The 21100-nt window shown below is 47.3% G+C and overlaps 2 long non-coding RNA genes across 2 annotated transcripts; both read right to left on the bottom strand.

Moving 5' to 3' along the window:
• Positions 1–10566: 10566 nt before the first annotated feature.
• Positions 10567–12117, bottom strand: LOC143109081 (uncharacterized). The gene is made up of 3 exons (XR_012983812.1): positions 11971–12117; positions 11640–11748; positions 10567–10633 (listed from the first exon to the last, which is right to left on the bottom strand). It is a non-coding gene; the product is annotated as an uncharacterized LOC143109081 (long non-coding RNA).
• Positions 12118–12294: 177 nt separating this feature from the next.
• LOC143110171 (uncharacterized) lies at positions 12295–12997 on the bottom strand. The gene is made up of 3 exons (XR_012984083.1): positions 12784–12997; positions 12523–12607; positions 12295–12382 (listed from the first exon to the last, which is right to left on the bottom strand). It is a non-coding gene; the product is annotated as an uncharacterized LOC143110171 (long non-coding RNA).
• Positions 12998–21100: the final 8103 nt, after the last annotated feature.

The raw sequence follows: 21100 nt of genomic DNA, 5'->3' as shown, positions 1-21100 counted from the left end.
CACACACACGTGTTTTTTAATCGCATAGACTACAACTACCAAGCTGGAATCAAAGCACATCGACTCCCCTCTCACACCCTAAACACGCACTTCGAACAAACAAAAAGCGCCTCAGTATCACGGAATAGCCATAGGCAAAACTGTATCTGACCGGTGTAACGTTGTAGTCTGAGCGAATTAGCCTAGAAAAGGGTCAAAGGTGGAAGTAAATACAGCAAAAGCATATTTGGTATCATTTGAATCATAATTTTCTGTAGATTAAGAATTTGTGGTGCCTACAGCGCAGATTTGTACCGAAAAAAATATATAGGGCTTTGAATGGAGCATGGCACAATGATTTTTGGGCCAAAAACTTATGTAAGTACATCTTGATAATAGCTGATATCTCTTAAGCCAATTGAAAGATATTCATCAAACTTGGTCTACTTTCCCACTATAAGTTGTCAAAGAACTGGCAAGACAATTTAGGTCTTGAGGTCAAAGGTCAAGGTTACAAGGGGTCACACAAATAACTCACATGCAGTATTTGGTTCATATCTCCAAAGCAGACTGTTGGATCTTCATTAACTCTAGTACATTTATTGTCTATACAAGTTAGATGAACTTAGGGACTCAGGGCCATGGGGTCAAAGGTTAAGGTCAGTTTTATCCCCTGACATACAAGGTTATAGACGGTGGAGACATGCTAATCAACATGCCATGTTCAATTCAATTACTGTAAATATAGTGATTTCTTTTTTTTATGTTGCACAACATAGACTTGGTTGTTTTTGACATGGGGAGTCCCTATCTACAGCACAATGAATTTAATACCCCTTCTTTGTATATAAGAATCAAGAATCTGATTGCAATTACTAGGCAAATGTGCTTAGCAGTTACATACAGTAACAGTGAAATACGTCCACTAGCATAGTCATGACCTGACCAATATCTCTTTCAATATTGCCCTTGCAGTCCTTTCCACAGTACAAGCAGTGCTACTTCCAGCTTTAAATTATAGCTTTCTGTGCTGTTGTAACTTTCCATACGTTAGTATGACTGTTAACTGTGGCCCTTGCTATTTTTCCCTTCGTGGACAAGGTGTGGTCCACTTTCTCCTGGTAATTTCTGTGACCCTGAAGGCAGCATTGTCTTCCAGTTTTGATGTTAGTAATGTGGCATGTCTGTTATTTGCAATGGATGATGAGACAGCACTTGAAGAGGAACCTGGCATATGCGCAGATCTTTGTGTTATCTGCCAATGTGGAGGTGAGCTGTCATCTTGTAGCACTGGCTTGCAAAAGCTGATTTACTATAGCATTGCTATAGGCAACAACACATTTTTAAAGGGGTGGTTCAGGATTTTGGACATAGGACCTCATTACCAAGTTAGCATGTGTGATATTTATCAGTGGAGACCGTTTTCAACACGTTTGATCCAGTCCTTATAGTTGCAGAGTTTGCAGGTGCCAAGCTAGCGCAAGTCATCAGTATGTGTCAGCCTGCCACTAAATATTACCCACTCCACAGTACACCCAGGCAAATACATTATAATGGCAGACAAATAAATTATAACGGCAGACTCAATGTAAATGTCTGTGTTGATCATTTTATTTCTAACATTATTCTATGCATTTCAATGATCGCATAACATTTTAAGGGACTAGTTTTTTAGCAGCGGTTAGTAGTACTGCGTCGAAAAGTAAACAGACAAGCGCACTCCAATCAGGATACTGTCGTGGAAAATGTCTACCCTGGAAATCCAGAGTTCTCGCGAGAGCACAATGGAATGAGCAATGATGCACGTTACTTTTACCCCTTGCATCCCGGGGAGCCAATCAAATCGGCGTATCTGATATATGCGGGCCAGAGGCGAGCTAAGTTGATGACGACAACGCTGCAACGTTGGAGGTCAGTAAACATTGGTCATAGTGTTATCCAATTGTGTCGAAGTCCGGAATCATTCAGAGTAAACATTGGTCTAGTGTTATCCAATTGCTTGCAGTGAGATTTTCAAATGCATGCTTGGTGCCGCCGCTCGAGTTGGGCCATTACATTGTTCGTGGCCAGACCCTTAATCTTTTGAGATTACCAGGGTCTGGATTTTCCAGGCTAGAAAATGTCCACTTCCAAATCCAATTGTCCAATTAACAATTACCACATGACTATTTAGTAATTTAGCACTCTGGAACAAGGCGTCCGAAGGAGACAATGTAGATAGAAGATTTTCCGAAGACTGTTGATCTTTATTCACCGTATTGCAATGATAGTACAGCCCAACCAAAGTCCAGACCAACCATCAAAGCAATAGGGAGGAGATGTCATCAGCTGGGGCCCCCGACAAGATCTCCCCTACGGATGGCTATACACTATATTTTATACCCCTCAGCCCTTGAGAAATGCCACCCTCTCACGCCATCTCCATCAACACCCTTCACCAATTAGTATCAAGCAGGGTCGCTTACATTGGTGGAAACCATCTCCCCATCATGCATCCTATGTAATGCATAGATAACATATGTAAAATAGTGTAACTTTTTCTGGTTCCTTCCAGTTTGGTGAAATAAGGCCTTCTTATCTTATTCTTTTCCTAGCTAGACAGGCACAGTGGCCTCCTCATCCCTGTCCTGTCCAGTCCTCACCAGCTTGATAACACCCCCTCTCCCTTAACCATATAAGGAGGAGATCCTCTCATCCTGGTACCCCCAGTACTTTTCTACTCACCCCACTCCGCTGACAGTCGGTCTGGCCTACACAAGATACAATGACCTCACACTGCTCACAGCAAAGGCAGTGGCATTAAGACTTATGACACTCATGACTACATTCTTCTAAAACATGAAAACCCATGCAATAGTACAAACCCTTATGAAACCCATGATTACATCCCTTCACATCCTGAAAACCCACCATAATAGTACAATCCTAGGTAATATCAGTCCACTGCTGCCGTTGCTTATATGCCTACTACCAACTTCAGGGAACAAAGTATAACTATTGCAATGCGATGCAAGGGTAGTTTTTATTTCTAACACTATTCTATCAAGATAGACATTTACATCGATTGTCTGGCGTTTTGACTCTGAAGAAGACGCATGGGCGTCGAAACGTTAGTCAGTTTGCACAAATAAAAACACGTTAAAGCATTGAGTGCCCCGGTCCTGCTCCTTGGCTCCTGTTAGACCTTGGATCTCCCTTTTTGACTTCTGCGTCCTGTTCCGTGAGCACCAACCAGGCTGAAGCGCAAGTGACCCCCTTCTACTGTCTGGCGTTATAATTTAAGTTAAAGAAGCCCTATGCAGGTCTGGTTATTCCTTCGCTGTTTCTGGGTTTTCGCCTGATTTGGGCTCGCATTATTCACGACATAGCTCCCCCTGCAGCTTCGGTAGCAAGTGACTGCTACGCTAAACCCCCAATAGCTAGCGAGCTAGCATCAATAAACCAAGCTAAACACATAGGGCTCACAATAAAACGGTCGAGCAAAAATCACATTACAAAAACGAAGTTCACCCAAAGGTAGGCTACTTACAATTTCAACAGCAACAAAGCCAAGTCGGAGTCCGTTTTGCAGTCTTCTTAGAAACTACAATCTGACTAAATCTGACTACATTTTCGAGTATTTCCGCCGAGTTACATCCGGATGTGTTCCGACCGTGACCAGAAAGTTGCATATTCGTTTTTTCCGCGGAGAAGCACTAGGGGGAGACGAAGCACCCACCAAACGACCCAAAAAGTGTTGTAGAACCATCAGAACGACTGTCAACCTGCATAATTAAGGTCATTTTTGCTAAAATTGTTGCATAGGGCCTCTTTAAAGGAAATAGCTCTAGATGACAATGTTTATCAGAAGTTTGACAGAAATGGTTTGGATTTAATCTACAACTTCTGCTATTCAGCTTGTCTAAATGAACTACAATGTTGTTATTGATGTACTGAATGTTATGTAATAGTACTTTGTTTTTACTCCAATATCATTTATGAACTAAAACAGTTATTTTAAAACAGGTATTCACACAGATGTTTGCATTTTTTTAAAACAGCAAATTTTTTAGATTTCCCCTGATTTCAGAGAGGCTATTACTACAATACTAAAATAAGATGTGGAGGTTGAAACAACTGTTTTTATACAGAAAATAAAGTTTGTTTTGCTTTAATGAATGTCTTTATCTTTTTTAATGTCAATTCAGATAGTTGATTCTATGCCTCAGCCAGCTATAGCCTCATGACCTTTAACCTCTACCTGTGACCCCATGATCTTTAATGCCTTATCAGTTAATTTAGGCTTAATTAACTGTGTTGGGTTTTAATGAGGATCCTTCAATCTGCTTGAGAGGTATAAAACAAACATTGCATGTCAAGTATGACCTCACATGACTTTGACCTTTGACCCCAAGACATTAAACACCTACTAATTTTAATGAAGAACTTATGGTGATTAAGTACACCAAGTTTGGTAAAGATCCTTTTACCAGTATGGGAGATATCAGCTAATATCTATATGTTATAATATACGTTTTTGGCCCAATAATCATTATACCATGGTCCATTCAAAGCTGTACATCTTTTTTCTGGTACAAATCTGCGCTGTAGGCACCTAAAATTCTTAATCTACATGAAATTACGGTTCGATTGATACCAAATATCCTTTTGCTGTATTTACTTCCACCTTCAACCCTATTTCGCTCAGACTATTGGTACTAAATCATCCATCGCAAGAATGATTTTTGTAGCACGTGCAACAAATATGTGTAGGTACAGCCCTGCCCTGAATACATCTCAACGTGCGCTCTAAAACATCTGGTTTAAATGGAGATGTAGATCATCACGGGTGCGTTAATAAATCTACATTGCGGCGAGTTGACACAAATTATTCACTTTGACGAATTTATGTAGTTTCAGTTACTTTACTTTGAGCCATGCTCTTCCTTACTTGAATCACCTTTGAAAATAGAGGATTGAAGTAGCCTATATGGGTGTTTGGGAATGAACGTTGACTCAGATGCTTTTTGAGACCTTGAGCAGAAATGTCCCAGTCCGGTGTTTAGGGTGCATCATAGACAGTCTTTCAGGTAGCCTATATATTTTCCATTAAAAAAACCATCACGTAGCGAACGTGTTGTGGCTAGCTCACTTAGCTCCTGTTAGTAGCCTAGGTTATGGTCATAAGCAAATGAGATGACAGTCGAAAGATACAATTAGTGGTGTTATCGATTTGCTTGGTAGCCTATAAACGCATTTATGGTTTTTTACAAATACATCAATAATCAAATTGGCCTCCATCACTCAACCATGCTAACGGTAACATTATTTTACCTACGTTCTGCTATTGATAGGATTAACGTAGCCTACCTGCAGTAAAAAACAAGCATGTCCGATAAACATTCTCAGATTTATTTCGGCTTCAAGAGGAAATGGGAATTACATGTCATGCAGAAATCATCCTACCCTTAGACGTTCTCTGCAGTAAACTACTGTAGCCTACAGTCTTATTTCGGCTTCAAGAGGAAATGGGAATTACATGTCATGCAGAAATCATCCTACCCTTAGACGTTCTCTGCAGTAAACTACTGTAGCCTACAGTCTTGTCCTTGTAGGAAGCGTAGTGTCTTTCCAACCCACTTTAGATTAACTTCCAACAAAATTACGTCTCACTGCAACGATGCGCCATCTAGTGGACAAACGACTACTTATCGACAATACTGGAAATGCAGCCATGATGATAATGATGAATATTTATTTTGGCTTTCTTTTAATCCTACTGAATTTGTAATTATGTATCGGCCGTTCTAATACCGATAGTATGTGGGTGCCTGTGTGTGTGTGCATGTGTATATGTGTGCACCACCATCTACAGGCCAATGAGTGTACAGTCACTAAATGTACACATAACTTAATTTTTTAGACCCCCCCCCATGGATGAAATTCTACGAAACTTGGCATACCCCCAGAGAATGTCAGGTTAATCATCCACATAAAATTTGGTGCAGTTCTGAACGTCTTTACTGAAGAGAGGGGCGATTAAAGCAGAATGATATTGCATTTTCATTTTTTACCGGGGGGGGTGCAAATCACAAATGAGTGCTTATGGGCTAGGTTGATGTGGGCTCTTGAGACCAACATACCATAAAAATTTCTTCATCCTCGGTGCCACGGTTCAGGTAGTTATTTAGGAAAAACTGCATTTTTTGGGTTTCGGGGGGCCCAGCGCGGAGGGGGAGTGGCCCCCGGGGACCAAACGAAATTTTTCCGTAAAAGTCTAGTGGGGCTACATACCCACCAAATTTCATGTGCCCCGGTGTTTCGGTGCCCCGGGTATCGTTGACCAACATTTCAGGAAGTAGATGACGGGGAAAAACTTTGACAATCCCTATATGACCGCTTCGCTAGCGGCGGTCATAATAAAGACAGAAGACATTAAAACTAAAGCCACAAGGTAATTCTGTCACAGGTTTAGTATCTTGGTTACACCTCCTTAGAATTAACTTGGCTTCCTTCCATAATTAAGTCACTCTTGGCTGTAATGAAGCACCTCCCTGCACCCACACCAACTCAGGGAAGGATTTAGAAAAATACAAAATGCTGGTGGCGACATCGGATCACTCCGTCTGTTTCTCTTCTTGAGATCCCAACAGACACCTATCCATAGGACTGTTGCTTTTCTTCACAGGCAATATATCCGCGTCCACCAGCTCCTTAGTGATCCACCACCACACCACTAAAACACACACAAACACACCAGAGCCAAGGCAGGAATCGCCCCACACATGTATGCTTACATCGGCTTATAAAAGTGCATCTCGCCTCTACAATTGTGATCCAATAACACAGTGTAATCAGTCATCAGTAAATAAGCTACAGCTGGTTTGTTTACATGTTGGTTCCACATGACATTACCCCATGCACTATGCAGGTTTAGATATTTTTGGTGACTGTAGAGCTCCCTCTAGAATCACAATATATTTATATTTTACTCTGCTGTAAAAAGCAAACTTCTCATGACTTATCCTCCCTGTACACAATGAAAATGCTTTTGTTGTGGAGGTGAAGGATTAACAAAAGGACGTTAGACATTCTGGTGTCCATTCTACTGGAACACTCTTTTCCCATACTTAGTTGTATTTTGTAAGAGGGCATTAAGAGGCCGGGCTATCTGAGAATCCTCCGATGAACCGTCGGTAATACCCGACAAATCCTAGAAATCTCACATCATGGATGGTTGATGGGATTTTCCAGTTTTGCACTGCAGATGTTTTTTTTTCCAGATCAGGCCGAACTCCTGAATCCACCAGGTGTCCTAGGAACCTAGATCCTAACCTGCTTTTGGCAGAGTGAACAGTTTTCAAGGTTTTTTCTGTCCAAAGTACCTCATACTATGACATACCTCTTCTAGATGTTGTACATGGCTTTCAAAGCTGGGACATGACACATCATCAAGATAGATTAATACAGTATCTAAATTCAGGTCCCCCAAGCATTGCTGCATCAGTCTTTGAAATGTTGCCGGTCCATTACGTAACCCAAAAGTCAATCTTTGGAATTCATACAGGCCCATGGGTGTGGCAAAGGCTGTTTACTTTTTATCCCTTTTTATCACCAACCTACATCTGCCAATATCCAGAGGCCAGGTCCAATGTTGAGTATACCATGCCTCTTCAGTTCTAGGGAGTGGGTACACATCTTTGTAGGTTACAGAGTTTAATTTCTGGTAGTCTACATAAAAAATGAAGACCATCCCCCTTCTTTTGGACCAATACCACCAGGGCTGTTCACATGCTACTGCTTTCCCTGATGACCCATGTATCCAACATACCTTTAAGCAAGGATTGCATCTCCTTATACAGTGTGGGTGGGACTGGGCGTTATCACTTTCTGAAGGGGGCTGCATCTCCTTTGGAATTGAGTGGCAGACTATATTTGTGTACCCATGGTCATGATGGCTTAAGGAGAACACATCTTGCCATTGCTGCAGAGTCCTCTCTTCCCGGCCTTCCTGCTGAGGAGTCAGCTAAACACTTTGCTGGACCAGACAGTGCAAAGCCTCATGTAGGGCTAAGGGATCAAGGGTACTCACATGCAGTGACGGACTGGCCATCTGAATTTTGGGCAAATGCCAGAAGGGCCGCCCGTCTAATGGGCCGCTGTATCACTCACAAAAGCAGCTTACCATCGGCTATCAAAACATAGGCCTTCTACAAGGATACAAGGATTTTTATTCGTCACATACATAAAGATACTTAGAGCTAAAACATGTAGTAAAATTGGATTTAGCTGCTCAACCTTCCTGTGCAGAGGCATCACTACTTTAAAAATTAAACAAGTATAAAGAAGAAAGATATAGAAAGATTTAATAAACAGATTGAGAGAGAAGGGGTAAAAAGTGCACTGTGGCAAGTCCATGTATTGTATTTAGAGTGTTATGTACTGTTCATACTCTTATATATCCTGCAGGGTAGAGAGAGGTGCTCTGATGGTGCTACATCCAAATGTTGGGGAGGTGCTGTTTTTTTTTTGGTGCTGTAGGCAGGACTGCAAAGATCCAGGACTTAGCCAAAAAATTCAAACATTGACAACTTCTCAGTCTCTCCCCCCTTTCACAAAATGGTCTCCCAAACCCCTCCCCCGAGAGAGCTGTGCATGCTAGAGCGGGTACACCTGAACTCTCTGGTGCACAAGCTTTCTTTTGCTGTCTACATGCACGAATGTAGACTAGTATGAAGCCTATCCTTAACAACCGGGAATCAGGGAATAATAAATAAGTAGAACACATGTAAGAACGATTCTAGCTGGATATAACCGTAGCCTACTACTTTATCTGATAGACAGGTGATATTTTTGAGATATGTGCTTCCTAGAGGCATTTTTTAGTAAAAGTTGGGAACAGGACTTGTTAACATAATTAAGGTGTGCTGAATCCAACTAGCCCTGTTCCCAAGCTGAATTTTGAGTTTATGACCATCGAATTAGCATAAACAAAATGGTTGCCAAAATGGCGATTTTGGGCACTTTCATTGGGCGGATGTCATTATACCATGTAAATTAATTCATATTGTTCACAGAAATCTTCCTTGGCCAATAGATCAAGGATACAGGCTGTGAAAAAAAGAAAAAAAATCTAGTATTATGCCCATGTTAATTACCTGAAAAAACCTTTGAAAAATGTAATTGTTAAAATTTTATAACTGAGCAGGCACACGGTATTTGACAAATGAGACTTAAGTTTTTTGAGGGTCAAGAAAGATGTGTAGTGATGAAATGTAAAAGTTTAAAATTGTGGCCTGATTAGGTCTTCGGGCTTGAAACCAAAGGGTTGCCGGTTCGATCCCCGACCAGTAGGAAAAATGTGGGTGGTGGAAAGGTTGAGCACTAGTCTCCCATGCCCACATCCACGGCTGAAGTCGGAAGAAGGGTGATTACCCGAAACGTCACGGAAAAATAAAAACAAGTGGGAGCAGAAAACCCTGGTTGAAGCGGACTTTTTCTCTTTTTTGTCTGGTCGTTTGTTTGTCCTGCTCCCAGGTCAGACATTTGGATGTGCGGACTTTAAAACTTGCTCTTTGTTCATACATGAGGTCATCATGAATGAGAGTATCAGGTTTGCCAACTTTGGGATTTCGGCTGGAGTGAGACTCTGGAAAATACTAGTGACGACCCTGAAGAATAGAATATAGAATGGAAACACTTTTTCAAAATGTACAATTTATTTATTGATTGCACAAAAGCCCCCAGCTCCCCAGAGCTACGTGTGTACGTGTGTGTGTGTGTGTGTGTGTGTGTGTGTGTGTGCGGGTGTCAGCACAGGCAGAACACAGAACAGAGAAATTAGGCCTGTTGAACAATATACCACTACTCACAAATTCACACAGCAAAATCGCATTCACAAATTAGGCCTGTTGTATGCCACAGTGGCAGTTTTGGCCTGCTTCACAACATCTGCAGGAGGTTCATATCTAAAGCACGGTTCAAGGTTGCTCATTTTCATTGTCATGATTGATGACAGGGTGCCTTCAAGTGACAGTCTGTTTCTGGTGTCAGTCTTGTTTAGGCCAATCAATGAAAACGTTCGCTCAGCATCCGCATTTGAGTGTGGCATGCTCAACACAACTGGGCCACCTTGGATAATTTGGGGGATTCTTCAGATTTCCAAGATATACCCATAGATGGTCCATCCTGTGGTACTCCCCATCCTCATTTGTCCGGATGACCGCTTCCCCCCAGATGGATCATTTGATACTCTAGGAACTCTTCACTCAGAAGGTCTTGCTCCCTTGGTTGGTTGTAGGGCAGGAGATGGTTGAATCTCACACAATATATTGGTGTGAGAAAAGTATCTTTGCATATATTGATGTGAGAAAAGTATCTTTGCAGCAGATACAGAATGAACCAATATCACTACAGCCCAGATAGTTGCATACATGAACAAAGTAGAGCACGTCATCCAAGGTGCTATCCATTTTCTGTTTGAAGTCCACAAACCTTGAATGCTCCAGCACAGGGTCATGTAAAGGGAGCTTAGCTGTGGCATACTCGACTGCTTTCACAAAAAAGCTCCTGACTGCGAGATGGAAGTTTTTAGCCGAGTCCATGGAGACATCACCTGCTTCCACAAGGCGGTTTAACGTTGTCCTCGTTGTGAAGCCAACACCAAGCTGAGAATCTAAAACGTATGTATGGATAATTCAGTGCTTAGAGTAACAGAAGACCTGCATACAATGCAAACATTATGTAATGGAACCGAGCGGAAGTTACCATTAATGAATGTGGGTGTGGCCAAAGAAGCAGAGGCAGTAGTGAAGATGGACAGTAGTTTATTATTTGGCTTGGCTCAAACCACCAAGCAGAAGAGTCCATAGAAACATGCACAGAAAAATTTTAATAATATTCCAAAATTGCGATATTGAACCAGTATGAAAAATCTGCTTTAGCTTCTAATCAAAATACGGCAGCATTGTAACAGTCGTAGTACTCACAGTACCCTACACATCCCACAGGCCAGTTAAGACAAGACTTCAGACTAGACAGAGGGGAAAATATACCTGGCAGCCAGCACCATTTAACATGACAGGTAAACACTAAACAATCAATTAACACACAATAGACAAGACAGACCCTGGGCCACAAGCATAAATATATATCATTTGTCACTAGCAGAATGAGCTAAATACATTGTTAAATAACAGACTCGGTTACATATGGAAAGACTGAACATCGATCGGCTTGATCATGACCGTCTCGAAATCCCCCACAACCAATTGACATAATGGAACGGTCCAATACCGCCCGGAAACAATAAACAGTCTATGCGATCCAGTCGGCCCTCCTTTGCCACCGGACCTTCAGAAGCCGGAACGAGAGGACGACGCCATGAACGCGAATCGGTAGCTATCGGTTGACAAACATTCAAACTTGTGTCTAATTCAGACAAACAATAAATGTGCCACCATTGCTAATAGCTCCATGTTGTGTTGTTTCTTACACATCTTAAAAGTGCTAGCCACATAGCAATGGCCCATGTACGAGTGTGTGTTGTGTGTGTGTGTGTGTGTGTGCACAAATATCAGCTGATGTGTAGAGGACGAGTACTAACAGTTCACCAGTCATGTGCGGTCGTAGCTAGACCGTCACACATTATATAAAACCTTTTTGTCACTCCTAATATTCACCTGGCAATTGGCTCTCCTCATCTCTGAGGTCCACTGTGTCCACATTGACCCCTCTAAAAGCTCCTGGCTTCAGGAATTTGGAAAGGAGTTTCTTGACGAAAGACCTGATCTTGAATTCACAAATAGAAGTAAAAGTATGTTATCGTTAATACAGTCTCACATTACCCTAAACATACCCCCTTGTAAATTATCCCTATTTATACAATTACTTAAGACTCAAGGCTTAAGTAACTCTAAATAGTAAAGTGAAATCTAGCCTATAGTAGACAAATAACTATTTGTGAGTGCAACTACAAATAACAAAGTAAAAGCAACAATAAGTGGTATGTACTTGTTCATGAAGTAGATAGACACAAGGGTCTTGCCGCTGGAATAGCAGGTTGAAATGTGTGAATGTAATCAGTGTAGACTGGTAGAATAAGAGATGGATCTCAGTCATTGGGTCCTGGAAAGTTTCACGCAGCCGGACACACCTGGCTTGCTTCTCATCTGTGGAGTTAAAGAACAGGAACAGCAAAACAAACATAATAATTTTGAAACAGTCATCTTCCTATATCATATATCATTCATCAAATAGTCAAAATAATCTAAACTAGGCTTATACTTACGGATGCTTTCAAAATAACTCTTGAGTGCATTATAGAGACGTAGAATCCGATTGACCACCATCTCCAAACTAAGCCATCTTGTGCTCACATGCAGCAGTGTCTCCATGTAGCTTGTGTCACAAAACGTACAGAATTCTGTGATGAAAAAATGTAGATTACAGCAAATAAGCAGTTCAATGATGTAAGATTTTTTTTTTAAATGTATTATTAATAAAACAATGTATTACTATATCTGTATGTAAACTATATCTTCAGAAATTAAATGGGTGAATTACCATCCAATATGTTCTTACGCTTGGTACTAGCCTTAAACCAAAAGCCCACATCTACTGCCAGGTCCTCAACATCGAACCCTGTGATCTGGAAGAATGCATTTTCTTTTTAAAGAAGGAATTGCTAATGCAAATTGGACAGATTTCCTATGGAATACCAACTTAGACTTTTACAGGAAAGAAAATGTTATGTGATATTATGTGGTTTCTTATTTGAGCTTGAACTACATCATCTTTATAATGCTAATTAATTGAGCAATTTACCTCACCATACACGGCACCAGCAGCAGAGGCATTGTTGTGCACTATATGGCATGGGCAACCTAGGATAAACACTGAAGGGTTTTCTTTCAGCACCCTCGACTTGATAGAGTTCCTGTCTCCCATATTGACGCTGGCATTGTCAACAGAAAGAGCAATGCAATTCTGCCAAGGTATACTGTGTCATGAGCTCTCTCTCTGCCTGGTAACACGCACTGATTGAAGTCTGATGACCTCCACCTGTTCCTGCTCTGCTCTGCTCTGCCTCACCCTCGTTAACCTACCAGCTGCACTGCATTCACCACTCATCATGCCCTGTATATAAAGCCTTGCTTTTCAGTCCACACTTGTCAGATCGTCTGCAACCAGCACCAGTTACCTGCCTGTTTCGGAAAACGCCTCTGACTCTTTGCCTGTGATCCCGGACCCGTTCGACTACTTCTGTGTTCTCCAGCCCCGGTACTCTTGACCTGCCTTCTGTCTCTCTTCTACGAATAGCGCCTAGCCCTTGACTGTACTGCTGCTTCGGTTCAATTGCTGTTGTGTGTGTGTTTCCCCCAGGACTTCCCGGTTCATCCAGCTCCTGCCATCGCTGTTCGGCTACTGGGGGAACACACACACGCAGACTCTTGAAACCCCCGAAACTCCTGGAACTCCCGTACCTCCCCGGAACCTCTGAAACCCCCATTACCCCCAACCCTTAAATAAACTTTCGAACGTGACGCTTTTGTGGTCCTCGTCCTGTTTGGTGTCTGACAGAACGATCTGACCAAACATGGACCCAGCGCACGGCCGAACCAGCATGGAAACCGACGAACCAGAACCACCCACTGCCATGCAACGCTTGGAAGAGACAGAGAGAGAGGTAAACCGCAACACTGCTGACATTGCCTCCCTACTTCAAGCCAGCTACCAACAGCGTCAGCAGTTCCAGCAGCAACAGCAACAGCAACAACAACAGCTTCAGCAACAGCAACAACAACTTGCGATGATCATTCAACTTCTCACCAACCTTTCTCCTCTGCCTGCTCCTACCGGCCCAGCCCCAGCCAGCTTGCTCACCGGCCCAGCTCCCGAGTCTCCTGCTCAGTCCACTGCCGCTGCGGCTGCCGGAGCCCCAGAACCCAGGATCGGCAATCCAGAGCGGTTCAGCGGCGACCCAACCCAGGTACGGGCGTTCCTGACGAGCTGCCGTGTCCAGTTTGCCCTGCAACCCAGGACCTTTGCCACTGAAGGGGCGAGGGTTGGTTACGTGATCACTCACCTGACAGGCCGAGCTCGACTCTGGGGAACGGCGGAGTTCGAGCGTCAGACACCAGCATGTGCGACCTTCAGCCTATTCGCAGAGGAGATGCTCAAGGTATTCGATTTGGAATCCACAACAGCCGAGGCATCTCGGACCCTGATGAGTATTCGCCAAGGCAGAAGGACTGTTGCGGATTACTCCATCGACTTTCGAACTGTGGCAAGTCGGAGTTCCTGGAACGGGGAAGCATTGGTGGATGCCTTCCTCCACAGTCTGGCGGACTACATAAAGGACGAGCTGGTGTCCCATGATCAACCCCCCACTCTTGATGAAGCCATTGCTCTGGCTGTCCGCATCGACCGCAGGATCCAGGCCCGCCGTCGAGAGAGAGGGCGCCAGAGTCCATCCACCAGCACACGGAGCGTCCCAACTGCCCTTCTGTCCTCACCTGCCACACCATCTAGCCAGTCGGACCAGTCTGAACCGATGGAGATCGGCCGCGCCTCCTTAACCCCAGCAGAGCGCCAGCGACGCATCACCTCTAACTTGTGCCTGTACTGTGGTGGTGATGGCCATCGAGTCGCCACCTGTCCAGCAAAAGCCGGAGCTCACCAGATGTAGGAGGAATCCGGATGAGCTCAATGAACATTCAGCCCTCCATCAGCCGTAAACCCCTCATTCAAGTCTGTCTTCGCTTGTCTGATTCCACCCACACCCTGGCAGCCCTGGTGGACTCTGGCGCAGAAGCAAACATTATTGACACAAGACTGGCTCGTCAGCTGGGCTTGGAAAGCCACCGCTTGTCCACTCCTGTCCCAGCCCGGGCCCTGGACGGTCACGTAATTGCATCACAGCCCCAATCTCAATGATGGTGTCAGGAAACCACCGAGAGACCATCCGCTTCCACCTGCTCAGCTCTCCAGGCCAACCCCTAATCCTGGGCTACCCTTGGCTCCGTCTCCACAATCCTCACCTCGACTGGGCCTCCGGAACTGTGAAAGAGTGGGGGAATGCCTGCCACCTGACCTGTTTGCGTGCTGCCTCGCTGCCCCCTGGCTCAGTACCCCCCAGCACTGCCCCCGACATTTCTAATGTTCCTGAATGTTACCATGGCCTCCGAGAGGTGTTCAACAAGGCCAAAGCCACATCTCTGCCCCCACACCGTCCGTACGACTGTGCCATTGATCTCCTCCCTGGGACTGCTCCACCCAAAGGTCACCTCTACTCACTATCCCCTCCTGAAAGAAAAGCTATGGAGGATTACATCAGGGACTCCCTGGCAGCTGGACTCATCCGCCCGTCTTCCTCTCCTGCTGGTGCCGGGTTCTTCTTTGTAGGAAAGAAAGACGGGTCTCTTCGCCCCTGCATTGATTATCGAGGTCTGAATGATGTCACAGTGAAGAACCGGTATCCTCTGCCTTTACTCACCTCTGCTTTTGAGTTGCTCCAGGGATCCACTATTTTCACCAAACTAGACCTTAGAAATGCTTACCACCTTGTGCGAGTAAAGGAGGGTGACGAGTGGAAGACTGCATTCAACACCCACACCGGCCATTACGAGTACCTGGTAATGCCATTTGGCCTCACCAACGCCCCAGCGGTATTCCAGGCTCTGGTGAATGATGTGCTGCGGGACATGCTGAATAAATTCGTCTTTGTGTACCTGGACGACATCTTAATTTTCTCCAGAACTCTGTCCGAACACACCCGTCATGTCCAGCTGGTTCTTCGGCGGCTCCTGGAGAACTCTCTCTATGTCAAAGCGGAGAAATGCGAGTTCCATGCTCAGACTGTGTCATTCCTGGGATACATCATCGCTGAAGGCAATATCCAGATGGACCCCGCAAAGGTTTCAGCAGTTACCTCCTGGCCAGTTCCGGAGAATAGGAAGAAGTTGCAGCAATTTCTCGGTTTTGCCAACTTCTACCGGAGATTCATCCGGAACTACAGCTCCGTCGCCGCTCCCCTCACAGCCCTGACCAGCATCAAACACCCCTTTTTCTGGACCCCAGAGGCCAACACAGCCTTTCATACCCTCAAGGCCCGGTTCACCACTGCCCCCATCCTCCAGATGCCGGATTCAGACCGGCAGTTCGTTGTCGAGGTGGATGCCTCAGACGTGGGAGTCGGGGCCATACTCTCTCAACGTGCAGAGGAGGACAACAAGTTGCACCCCTGTGCATTTTTCTCTCGCCGACTTTCACCTGCAGAGCGCAATTATGATGTCGGAAACCGTGAGCTGTTGGCTGTCAAGCTTGCCCTGGAGGAGTGGCGTCACTGGCTGGAGGGGGCCACAGTTCCGTTCCTGGTCTGGACCGATCACAAAAACCTCGAATACATCCGCAATGCCAAACGTCTTAACCCCAGACAGTCCCGCTGGGCCTTGTTTTTCACCAGATTCAACTTCACCCTGTCATACCGCCCAGGTTCTCGGAACACCAAGCCGGACGCTCTCTCCCGTCAGTTTCAGAAGGATGACGCCCCTTCCCAGGAACCTGCATCAATTCTGCCCGATCCCTGCATCGTAGCTGCCCTGACCTGGGATATTGAGGAGGAGATTCAAGAGGCCCTCCGTGACCATCCCAGTCCCAGTGCGTGCCCAGACGGTCGTCTCTTCGTCCCAGAGAATTTGAGGTCCCGGGTCATACAGTGGGGACACAACTCCCGCCTTGCCTGCCACCCGGGCTCCGCCCGCACCTGCCATCTCCTTGCCCAGCGATTCTGGTGGTCTTCGTTAAGAAGGGATGTCCGAGAATTTGTCCGTGCCTGCCCCACCTGCAATCAGAACAAGTCCTCCACTCGGCCCCCTGCTGGTTTACTCCAGTCCTTGCCTGTGCCCACACGACCCTGGTCCCACGTCTCCTTGGACTTTGTAACTGGCCTCCCACCATCAGGTGGAATGACTGTCATTCTCACTGTGGTTGACCGGTTCAGCAAGATGGCACACTTCATTCCCCTCCCTAAATTGCCATCTGCCAGAGAGACTGCCCAGGCTGTTCTTGATCATGTCTTCCGTCTACACGGGCTGCCCAGGGATGTTGTCTCTGACCGAGGCCCACAATTCACCTCTACATTCTGGAAGGAGTTCTGCCGTCTTCTAGGGGCCACAGTGAGTCTCACCTCTGGGTTCCACCCCCAGTCCAATGGTCAGTCCGAGCGGGCAAACCAGGAGCTGGAGAAGGCACTGCGGTGCATGGTTTCTCACAAACCCCAGGCTTGGGCGCAACAACTGGTGTGGATAGAGTATGCTCACAACTCCCTCACCTGCTCTGCCACTGGTATATCACCTTTCCAGTGTGTGTATGGCTACCAGCCCCCCCTGTTCCCCAGCCAGGAAGGAGATGTGTCCTGCCCGTCTGCCCTCGCCTATGCCCGCCGTTGCCGCCGTACCTGGTCACAAGCTCGTGCCACGCTACTCAGGTCAGCTGCCAGCTATGCCACTGGGGCTAATCGCCGAAGATCGCCGGCACCCGCCTACCGGGTTGGCCAGAAGGTGTGGCTGTCAGCCAAGGATCGATCTCCCACTGCGAGTGGAATCGCGTAAGCTGGCACCTCGGTTCCTCGGCCCGTTCCCAATCCAGAGGGTCATCAGCCCAACCGCAGTCCGGCTCCGGTTGCCAACATCCATGAGGGTGCATCCTACTTTCCATGTTTCGAAAGTCAAGCCGGCGCATGAAAGCCCGCTGGTCCCCGTGGCGCCTCCTCCTCCTCCTCCTCGCCTCGTTGACGGTGGGCTGGTGTACACCGTTCGACGCCTGCTTCGGTCCAGACGGCGAGGTAGGGGCCTCCAGTATCTCGTCGACTGGGAGGGCTATGGACCTGAGGAGAGAACCTGGGTGCCAGCCAGCCGGATTGTGGACCGGACACTCATCGCCGACTTCCACCGTCTGCATCCTGATCAACCTGCAATCCGTAGGGGCCGTCCCAGAGGGGTCCCTAACCGTCCTGCCCGTCCGGTTTCCTGTCCTGTGCCTGACCCTGACCCGGTCTCGGTACCTGTCCCGTCTTCTGTCCACGACCCTCCAGCTCCCTCCGAGGATGAGGATGTTCACTCGGACCGCTCGGAGGAGTTCTAGCCCTCCACCGGCTCCCCTCCGCCCTCCCGACGTGGTGTCATTCTTGGGGACTTCTGGGGCCGTCCCTTAGGGGGGGGGTTCTGTCATGAGCTCTCTCTCTGCCTGGTAACACGCACTGATTGAAGTCTGATGACCTCCACCTGTTCCTGCTCTGCTCTGCTCTGCCTCACCCTCGTTAACCTACCAGCTGCACTGCATTCACCACTCATCATGCCCTGTATATAAAGCCTTGCTTTTCAGTCCACACTTGTCAGATCGTCTGCAACCAGCACCAGTTACCTGCCTGTTTCGGAAAACGCCTCTGACTCTTTGCCTGTGATCCCGGACCCGTTCGACTACTTCTGTGTTCTCCAGCCCCGGTACTCTTGACCTGCCTTCTGTCTCTCTTCTACGAATAGCGCCTAGCCCTTGACTGTACTGCTGCTTCGGTTCAATTGCTGTTGTGTGTGTGTTTCCCCCAGGACTTCCCGGTTCATCCAGCTCCTGCCATCGCTGTTCGGCTACTGGGGGAACACACACACGCAGACTCTTGAAACCCCCGAAACTCCTGGAACTCCCGTACCTCCCCGGAACCTCTGAAACCCCCATTACCCCCAACCCTTAAATAAACTTTCGAACGTGACGCTTTTGTGGTCCTCGTCCTGTTTGGTGTCTGACAGAACGATCTGACCAAACATGGACCCAGCGCACGGCCGAACCAGCATGGAAACCGACGAACCAGAACCACCCACTGCCATGCAACGCTTGGAAGAGACAGAGAGAGAGGTAAACCGCAACACTGCTGACATTGCCTCCCTACTTCAAGCCAGCTACCAACAGCGTCAGCAGTTCCAGCAGCAACAGCAACAGCAACAACAACAGCTTCAGCAACAGCAACAACAACTTGCGATGATCATTCAACTTCTCACCAACCTTTCTCCTCTGCCTGCTCCTACCGGCCCAGCCCCAGCCAGCTTGCTCACCGGCCCAGCTCCCGAGTCTCCTGCTCAGTCCACTGCCGCTGCGGCTGCCGGAGCCCCAGAACCCAGGATCGGCAATCCAGAGCGGTTCAGCGGCGACCCAACCCAGGTACGGGCGTTCCTGACGAGCTGCCGTGTCCAGTTTGCCCTGCAACCCAGGACCTTTGCCACTGAAGGGGCGAGGGTTGGTTACGTGATCACTCACCTGACAGGCCGAGCTCGACTCTGGGGAACGGCGGAGTTCGAGCGTCAGACACCAGCATGTGCGACCTTCAGCCTATTCGCAGAGGAGATGCTCAAGGTATTCGATTTGGAATCCACAACAGCCGAGGCATCTCGGACCCTGATGAGTATTCGCCAAGGCAGAAGGACTGTTGCGGATTACTCCATCGACTTTCGAACTGTGGCAAGTCGGAGTTCCTGGAACGGGGAAGCATTGGTGGATGCCTTCCTCCACAGTCTGGCGGACTACATAAAGGACGAGCTGGTGTCCCATGATCAACCCCCCACTCTTGATGAAGCCATTGCTCTGGCTGTCCGCATCGACCGCAGGATCCAGGCCCGCCGTCGAGAGAGAGGGCGCCAGAGTCCATCCACCAGCACACGGAGCGTCCCAACTGCCCTTCTGTCCTCACCTGCCACACCATCTAGCCAGTCGGACCAGTCTGAACCGATGGAGATCGGCCGCGCCTCCTTAACCCCAGCAGAGCGCCAGCGACGCATCACCTCTAACTTGTGCCTGTACTGTGGTGGTGATGGCCATCGAGTCGCCACCTGTCCAGCAAAAGCCGGAGCTCACCAGATGTAGGAGGAATCCGGATGAGCTCAATGAACATTCAGCCCTCCATCAGCCGTAAACCCCTCATTCAAGTCTGTCTTCGCTTGTCTGATTCCACCCACACCCTGGCAGCCCTGGTGGACTCTGGCGCAGAAGCAAACATTATTGACACAAGACTGGCTCGTCAGCTGGGCTTGGAAAGCCACCGCTTGTCCACTCCTGTCCCAGCCCGGGCCCTGGACGGTCACGTAATTGCATCACAGCCCCAATCTCAATGATGGTGTCAGGAAACCACCGAGAGACCATCCGCTTCCACCTGCTCAGCTCTCCAGGCCAACCCCTAATCCTGGGCTACCCTTGGCTCCGTCTCCACAATCCTCACCTCGACTGGGCCTCCGGAACTGTGAAAGAGTGGGGGAATGCCTGCCACCTGACCTGTTTGCGTGCTGCCTCGCTGCCCCCTGGCTCAGTACCCCCCAGCACTGCCCCCGACATTTCTAATGTTCCTGAATGTTACCATGGCCTCCGAGAGGTGTTCAACAAGGCCAAAGCCACATCTCTGCCCCCACACCGTCCGTACGACTGTGCCATTGATCTCCTCCCTGGGACTGCTCCACCCAAAGGTCACCTCTACTCACTATCCCCTCCTGAAAGAAAAGCTATGGAGGATTACATCAGGGACTCCCTGGCAGCTGGACTCATCCGCCCGTCTTCCTCTCCTGCTGGTGCCGGGTTCTTCTTTGTAGGAAAGAAAGACGGGTCTCTTCGCCCCTGCATTGATTATCGAGGTCTGAATGATGTCACAGTGAAGAACCGGTATCCTCTGCCTTTACTCACCTCTGCTTTTGAGTTGCTCCAGGGATCCACTATTTTCACCAAACTAGACCTTAGAAATGCTTACCACCTTGTGCGAGTAAAGGAGGGTGACGAGTGGAAGACTGCATTCAACACCCACACCGGCCATTACGAGTACCTGGTAATGCCATTTGGCCTCACCAACGCCCCAGCGGTATTCCAGGCTCTGGTGAATGATGTGCTGCGGGACATGCTGAATAAATTCGTCTTTGTGTACCTGGACGACATCTTAATTTTCTCCAGAACTCTGTCCGAACACACCCGTCATGTCCAGCTGGTTCTTCGGCGGCTCCTGGAGAACTCTCTCTATGTCAAAGCGGAGAAATGCGAGTTCCATGCTCAGACTGTGTCATTCCTGGGATACATCATCGCTGAAGGCAATATCCAGATGGACCCCGCAAAGGTT

Source organism: Alosa pseudoharengus, unplaced genomic scaffold (genome assembly GCF_046254945.1).
Source record: "Alosa pseudoharengus isolate Yale_2024_CS ecotype anadromous, Long Island Sound unplaced genomic scaffold, YU_APseudo_1.1 YU_APseudo_1.1_scf_7, whole genome shotgun sequence".
Classification (NCBI taxonomy): domain Eukaryota; kingdom Metazoa; phylum Chordata; class Actinopteri; order Clupeiformes; family Clupeidae; genus Alosa; species Alosa pseudoharengus.
Note: the sequence above shows the minus strand (reverse complement) of the source record. Positions and strands in the feature narration are given on the sequence as shown.